The sequence below is a fragment of the Odocoileus virginianus genome, chromosome 23 (genome assembly GCF_023699985.2).
Source record: "Odocoileus virginianus isolate 20LAN1187 ecotype Illinois chromosome 23, Ovbor_1.2, whole genome shotgun sequence".
In the NCBI taxonomy this organism is placed as follows: Eukaryota; Metazoa; Chordata; class Mammalia; order Artiodactyla; family Cervidae; genus Odocoileus; species Odocoileus virginianus.
In genome coordinates, this window is record NC_069696.1 from 29,576,881 (window position 1) to 29,585,270 (window position 8,390).

Here is an 8,390-nt window from a genome sequence, read left to right on the forward strand (position 1 = left end):
AAACTTGTGAGAAAACCAGAAGTTTTTTTGAATTTTGTTGGAAACTACTTTTGGTCACATGCACCAAGTCCTCCCACAGAACACAAAAGTGATGAAGGCCTGACCTTTGAAGACAGCATGGAACATGATGGAAAGTAATTTAAAACAACACACTCATTATTATATCCTCAGATGATGAGCTTGGAGCTATGCATTTTCAATTTTCCCAGTGTCTGAAGTCAGTTTTGTTTTAGGAAGAAAGAAAGTTCAGGAAGAGGAAAACCAAAGAAGGAGGCAAGGTTAAAAAAGGAAAGACAATTGAATTGCTTTAATAATAGAGCCAGAAATGCATGGACTAAATATCACCCAGAAGAGTATAAAACAGGTAAGAAATCTGTTTTTAACATTTATGGTTATCTTAGCAGAAGTAGGATCCTCCCCGGTGGCTCAGTGGTAAATAATCCCCCTGACAAGCCGGAGATGTGAGTTCGATCCTTGGATCGGGAAGATCTCCTAGAGAAAAAAATGGCAACCCACTACAGTATTCTTGCCTGGAGAGTTCCATGGAGCCTGGTGGGCTACAGTCCTTGGGGTTGCAAAAGAGACAGACATGACTTAGTGAATGAAACAACAACCTCAGAAGAAGAATATATGTTTACCAAGAGACATGTACAAGAACATTCACAGCAACCCTGTTCATAACGGCCTCAAACTGAACTATCCAAAGGTCTACCAACAATAGAATTGATAAGTTGAGGTGTGTTTACAAAATAAAATATCATAAAACAAAAACGAATAAACTATTGCTACATGCAAAGAAGACAGGCACGCAAAAAATACACACTGTATGAGTCCATGAATGTAGAATTAAGAAATGGACAGAGCTAACCTATGGGTTAGAAGTCAAGAGAGTGATTACCTTTAGGGTAGGGAGTGACTGGGAGGGGAAAAATGAGTTTTTATGGCTCTGCTAGTGTCTTCCTCCTTAAACTGGTTACTTGTTACATTTGTGTGTTGATTTTGTGAAAATTTGTCATGCTGTACATTCAGAATTCATGCACTTTTTTGCATGTATATATATAAAAAGGAAAACTACAATGTTGAGATGACCTGAACATTTTTCAATAAATAAATAAACATATATATGTGTGTGCATATATATATATGTATATATATAGAGAGATGTATATTTATATTGGAGAAGGAACTGGCAACCCACTCCAGTATTCTTGCCTGGGAAATCCCATGGACAGAGGAGCCTGGCGGGCTACAGTCCACGGGGGTCACCAAAGAACTGGACACAACTTAGGGATTAAACAACAACATATATGTATGCTTATAGATACAGCATATATATAATATATATTTGTATGTATATCTGTTAAATTTTTTATTTACATATATATATGCATGTGAAAGTAAAGTCGTTCAGTCGTGTCCGACTCTTTGCGACCCCATGGACTGTAGCCTACCAGGCTCCTCAGTCCATGGAATTTTCCAGGCAAGAGTACTGAAGTGGGTTGCTATTACCTTCTCCAGGGGATCTTCCCAACCCAGGGATCGAACCCAGGTCTCCTGCACTACAGGAAGACGCTTTACTGTCTGAGATACCAGGGAAGCCCTATATATATATAAATGCTTATATATACAGCATGTATATATATATATGCTTCCGTTGTTATCACCTCATTTCTATCTGACCTGGATACTTCCTCATTTCTGTTTCTCTCAGTCAGTAACCATTTGAAACTTTTAAGAAATTACTTTCATAAGGCCAAGGATGCACGTACGTGTGTGCACATTCCAACCCTAGTTCCCCACATTTTAACAATATCTTTGGAGACACATAGTGGTTGTTCAGCTATGCAAAAGCCACTGAAGTCTGGGACTCTTCTGGCATGGGGGGCGGTGGAGAGGAATTTTTAAATAAATAAGGAAGCTATGTTGCAGTAACACAGAGAAGGTCACAGGAGTGTTGAGTATGTGAGGGGAACGTGCTTCTCTTTCCAAGGCGTGGTCCCTGGCTGCCCACAGGCTCCTCTGGGACCGTACTGTGCTCATCGGGGTTGGCAGGTATAGGTGGGAGGGCTAGAGTTGGTCATTCTTTTAGGTTTCCACTTGGAACTCAAGGGTCTGATAAATGGAAAATTAATTGGGAACTTTTACAAACATTTCATTCCAGGAGTTGATACTGCTTGTTCTGTAAGCGCTTTTAACTGAGACAAATGCTTCTCTTTGAAAAAGATTCTTCAGAGTCAGAAGCAGCTAGCTATGAAGACAGAGCGGTGAGGGAGAGTGGTTAGGAGTGTAGGCATTAGAGCCTTTGGACGACTGTGTGTCTTAAGGCAAAGTGCTATGTTCTCTGGGAGCCTTAGGTTCTTTTCATTTGTTTCATTAAGCAAGTTTTTTTATTAATTAGATGATTGATGCTTTTACTTCTGAAGTTAACTAGCATCAAAAATATCAATTATGTATAGTGTATCTAGTTGGTTGGAAAATGCAAAGATATTAAACTATCTTCTCTAATACAGAATACATACTTACGTATATTTTGTATTCTCTTTTTTTTTTCTTTTTTTTTCTGGCCTCTCCACCCTGATTGTGGGTTCTTAGTTTCCCAACTGGGGATTGAACCCTGAACCCTGGTACCCGGCAGTGAGAGCTCAGAGTCCTAAGCACTGGGCTGCCAGGGAATTCTCTTTTTTAAAATTTTCATTTCATGTTGGACTATAGTTGATTTCTAATGCTGTTAGTTTCAGGTGTACAGCCAAGTGACTCAGTTATACATACGCATGTATCCATTATTGTGTAATAGTTAGCATGCTGTACTCTGAGCCTGAGTGTCTTAGCTGTGAAACTGGGGGGTGGGGGATGACAGAGCATGGCTCCAATGATTCGTGTGAGCGTTAAATGAGATCATAGAGCCAGCAGGTCATTATGTTCTGGTGCAAAGCACAGTGAGCACTCAATAGCTGTTAGCTCATTGTTACTATTAGGTCACTGCCCTTGAGAACTTTGCTGCTTAAAATCTGAATTTTTCCAAAGCACAGGGTTTCTTTAAAAAATGGAATCGTGGCTGTTCATATTAGAAGGTCACCAAATATCATGTATAATCTTCAAATAACCACAGGTACACTGGTAATTCTTTTCATGGGTGAAAGTTGAACCCTCAGTTTCAGAGCCACTGTGACACAGAGGTTACATGTGCCAGAGGCCAGCCTCCAAAATGACCACAGGAAAAAAGCCTTTCAAACCTCGGTTTTCCCTTTGTTTCTTATTTTGTTCCTTTTGGTCTTTCCCATTTTCTGCTCTTACCCCTTCACCTTTCCCATCTGGGCTTGCTGCCTGATGTTGGTATACATTAATGAGTTAAACATACTCCAATATCAGGAGGCTAAACTGACACCAAAGGAATTAGCCATGAAAGGAAGGACAAAATGGGACCGGATGAAGGGACGGTGCATGGGCAGGATTCATTTGTGTGCACACATAATACTTTTGGACTGTCTCTTGAGATGGATTGCATGGCAATTTTGCTGCCTGTATTCAAATATATTTAATAGCCCTCATTGCATTTCTAATCATGTTGCTCAGAAGGGAATTTCTATCCTGAGATATGACAGAGGCACAACAGCCACAAGGAATAAATATTGGCAAAACAAAGAGTAAAATATTTTACCTGCAGTGCTGGCCTTCACCTTCGACAAAAGCAAAACAAAAACAAAAAACCGAATGTGGCCAGAAGTTTCCTTAGGATCCAAGAAAATGCTACTCGCTAGGCTGGCAGGTTTTCCAATATTTCTTTTCACTTCTTTCTCCATTTCCCTTCCTCAAGGAAAATAGGAATTATAAATGCCAGAGTTCCATAAAAAGAAAGTTGCTTTTTCCTTTCTTTTTCTTTTTTTTTTTTTAGCCACATATTGATGAAAGAGTAGATCAGCAAGGTTTTGTGACAAAGTTATGGTTCTTCAGTTTTATATCATCAAGAAATCTAGGTAATTTAGATCCATATTCAGATTTGCCTGTATCTGTGAAAATTAACAGATTGTAGAGGTAAGGTCATGATTTCTTGCTATGGCTTCTCATGATTGAGACTTGGCATGAGATTGCTTAGCTGAAAAATACCACGTTGCTTTTTCAGGCATATCTTTTAACATGTGTGATGAGCTCGTGCCTCGTGGGCTCCTGAAAGCTTACCATGCCCTGAACCAGTGGTACCTCCGCAGATCCTTATCACAGAAGTGAAACTTCTCCCAAGCCCCATTGCTCTTCTCCTTTTCTTTAATTTTATTTGTTAGTTTATTTTTGGCTTTGCTGGGTCTTCGTTGCTGCATGCAGGCTTTCTCTAGTTGTAGTGTGTGGGCTTCTCATTGCTGTGGCTTCTCTTGTTGTGGAGCATGAGCTCTAGGACGCAGGCTCAGTAGTTGCTGCACCCGGGCTTAGTCATCCCGCAGCATGGGGCATCTTCCAGACCAGGTATCAATCCAGTGTTCCCTGCATTGTCAGGGGGATTCTCAACCTCTGTGCTACCGGGGAAGTCACTGATTGCTCTTCTAATGTGGTGGAAAATAAAATGCAGTTAAAACTTGAATTTGTAACAAATATCATACGAGATGTAACTGAGGCTAACGTTAAAGAAATATGAGATGAAATGAATGACCTATATTCACTATGCAGCTTCATTCTCTAAATTTTGATAATTAATGTAAAAGAAATATCTGTAACCTTACAGATGGGATGAGTAAAAGTAGAGAAAGATGGAGATCTTTTGCAAACAAGCCAAACCATGCTTTGTACAGTATTCTACATCCATGTTACACAGGAAGTTCATTGCATTGAAGAGCCAGCTGGTCCACATTGTGGCAGGTTAATATTTTGATGTATTAATCAAAGTTTCCCAACATGCATTTTCTTTTACCACTTATTTTTTTCCTCATTCAGGAACCTTTCCAATATATCAGGAAAGGTAATGAAAAAAACATGGAATTAAAACTTTGGCTTTAGCAAGTTTCAAATGCTTAGGTTAAAAAATTTGCTGGTAGTTGTATAACTCTACAGATACACTAAAAGGCATTGAATTGTACACTGAATATGGATGAGTTGTACGGTATCAGAATTATATCTCAATAAAGTCATTCCTTAAAAAGTCACAAGTTTAGATCAGGCATAAACCGCATATTTGAGAGAAGAGAAAGAATTAAGCTACCCTACATTCAAAAGGGTTTTTCTGACTCTTCAAAGAAGAGGTATGCTTAGTCGCTCAGTTGTGTTTGACTCTTTGTGACCCCATGGACTGCAGATTCCACTGTCCATGGGGATTCTTCAGGCAAGAATACTGGAGCGGGTTGCCATGCCCTCCTCCAGGGGATCTTCCCCACCCAGGGATCGAACTCAGGTGGAGTTTGAATTAATAGGGTTTATGATGTAGAGTGCTACAGAGAGGGGCTTTCTGGTGTGTCCACCTCCCTAATCACATGCCAACTCTTAGGAAGTGGATAGAAATTTCCAGAAAGCTTTGAGAAATGTGAGAACAGGGAGAAATCTGCTTTTTTTCCCTTGTCATCCAAGACTCCGCAGCAGAAAGTCTTACAGAGGTGTTCAGGCAGTCGGCAATGAGACAGTCTCCCTGAGTTTACTGCAATCCACAGTTCTGTGATATCTGTGGAATGTTTCCCAATATCCAAGAGAACACAGACATTGTGCAAAAAGCCCAGGGTTTGAAGGGACAAGAAATTTATAGCAATAATCTGTGTGGACTAATGACCAAAGATCAGATAACAACGAGGGCATCTCAGCAGGTGACAATGTGGGTACATTGCAAAGGAGAGAAGCATAGGTCCCCTTCCAGCCCCAAGTGTCAGCAGCACATAATCCCTCCAAATTTCAAATAAATAAATAAATGCTGGAGAGGGTGTGGAGAAAATGTAATGCTCCTACACTGTTTGTGGGAATGTAAACTGGTATAGCCACTATGGAAAACAGTATGGCAGTTCCTTAAAAAATTAAAATTAGACCTACCATATGACCCTGCAATTCTACTCCTGGGCATATATTTGGAGAAAACTCAAATTCGAAAAGATGCATGCACTCCAATATTCATAGCAGCACTATTTAAAATAGCCAAGACATGGAAACAACCAAAATGTCCATCAATGGATGAATGGAAAAAGATGTAGTCTCTATATGTGAAGGAATACTACTCAGCCTTAAAAAGAATGAAACAATATCATTTGTAGAAACATGGATGGGCCTAGAGTTTCTCATACTATGTGAAGTAAGTCAGACTGAGAAAGACAAATACCATGCAATATCACTAATATGTGGAATCTAAAATAGTGATGTAAATGAACATATTTACAAAACAGAAACAGACTCACAGACATAGAAAACAAACCTATAGTTACCAAAGAGGAAAGGAACGGGGAGGGATAAATTAAGAGTTTAGGATTAACAGATATACACTACTACATATGAAATAGATAAACAACAAGGTCCTACTTCTGGCACAGAGAACTATATTCAGTACTTGTAATAATCTATATTGGGAAAGAATATGAGAAAGAATATATATAAGTGAAGCTGAATCACTTTACTGTACATCAGAAACTAACACAATATTGTAAATCAACTATATTTCAATAAAAAAAAAATTCAGGAAAGCATTCCTAAGGCAAATGGAAGCAGCCCTGAATTGACTGAGAGTAAGTCTTTTGCCTTTTGTCCAAATGAAGGCTCAAATTCAGTTTTAAACAAATTAAGAAAGTCTTAATGATTGAGCACTGAATTTGAAGATGAAAGTTTTGATTAATATAGGGTATTTTAAAATCAGGGTATGAAATCACAAGAGCCTGAGGTCCTGAGTGCAAGTTCTAGTGGGCTGGTTTCTACAGAGGGTGGGGAGAGACTTTTCTGCCATCTATGCCTCTTGAGGCAGATCTACTGGGCATGCCTGATTCAGGAGGGAAGAATCAGGAAATTAAAGATACATTTACATTTTCTTTTTAAGAAATACTATAGTTGCATTATTTTCTCAGTAAAGATCTCTATTTCCCTGAAAGATTACCCTACAATGACATCAAGTCATTTCATGGGTTGAGTTATTCTATTAAATCTTGAACAATCTGTTTAGAATGGCTTTGAGTTAAAAAGAGAAGTGTATCTTAGAATGTCTATTATAGGGTTTTTCCACGTGAATCATGTTACATACTACCATTCAGTTTATCCATGTGTACTCTTGATTCTTTCTCTTCTTCCATCTCAAGTGTTACTTCTTGGTTCTTTCAGCTATACTTTCTTATGAATCATAGGTCAGTGCTATCAGAAAATGTACATGCTCGTTATGTGTTAGTCTCTCAGTTGTGTCCAGCCCTTTGTGACCCCATGGACTGTAGGAGCCCTGCCAGGCTCCTCTGTCCATGGAATTCTCCAGGCAAGAATATTGGAGTGGGTAGCCATTCCCTCCTCCAGGAGATCTTCCCTACCCAGGGATCAAACCTGGGTCTCCTGCACTACAGACAGATTCTTTACCATCTGAGCCACCAGGGAAGCTGGCATCTCCCATTAGTAATATCACATCTCTCTCCTGCTATTACCCTATCTGAATATAGGATATCCTATATACCTTCGTATCTGAATATGAATCTCTCAAAAGAAAGATCTATGTACATAGATTCCTTATCTTCATCTCCCATTTATACTTGAATTTTCTACATTTCTAATTTCTACTCCAGGCACTTTCTTTCTTTCTTTCTTTTTTTTTTTTGCTCTATCTCAATGCTTGTGGCATCTTAGTTCCCCACCAGGGAAGGAATCCATGCCCCCTGCAGTAGAAGAGCAGAGTCTTAACCACTGGTCCACCAGCAAATGCCAAATTCCAAGAACCCTCAAACAGAGGATATGAGTACTTATCAACATCACCACTGACCTCATGATCCCCAGTTCAATAGACTCTTTGCTAGCCTAAATATATGCAATTTTACAGCACTATTTGTAAATACTGCTTCTGTATATTTGTAAATTCTGATTACTGTAAATAAGCAGGTAAATACTGCTTCTGTCTTGACATTATGTCTTTCCTTGGCTTTTGTAAAAACACAGTGTTTTGACTTTCCTTTTATTTCTCTAACATTCTCTTTTGCTGGAATCTTCTCCTATAACTAATCTCTAAATAGAACTCAAGGCTCAAATAGGAAGCCTCTTATCTTCTTTAAATAATCCACTCAGAAATCTCATCATTCCCATGCGTTTAAATACCATTTAAATTTTGATGACTCCAGAACGTTACCTCATTTCCGAGCTCCACACTCAAGTACCATATCACTTATTTAAATAAGATACCATACAAGCATTTTGAACTCAGCATTTCCAAAATGGAATTCTTGATTTCCTCCTCAAACCTGTTTTACCATCAG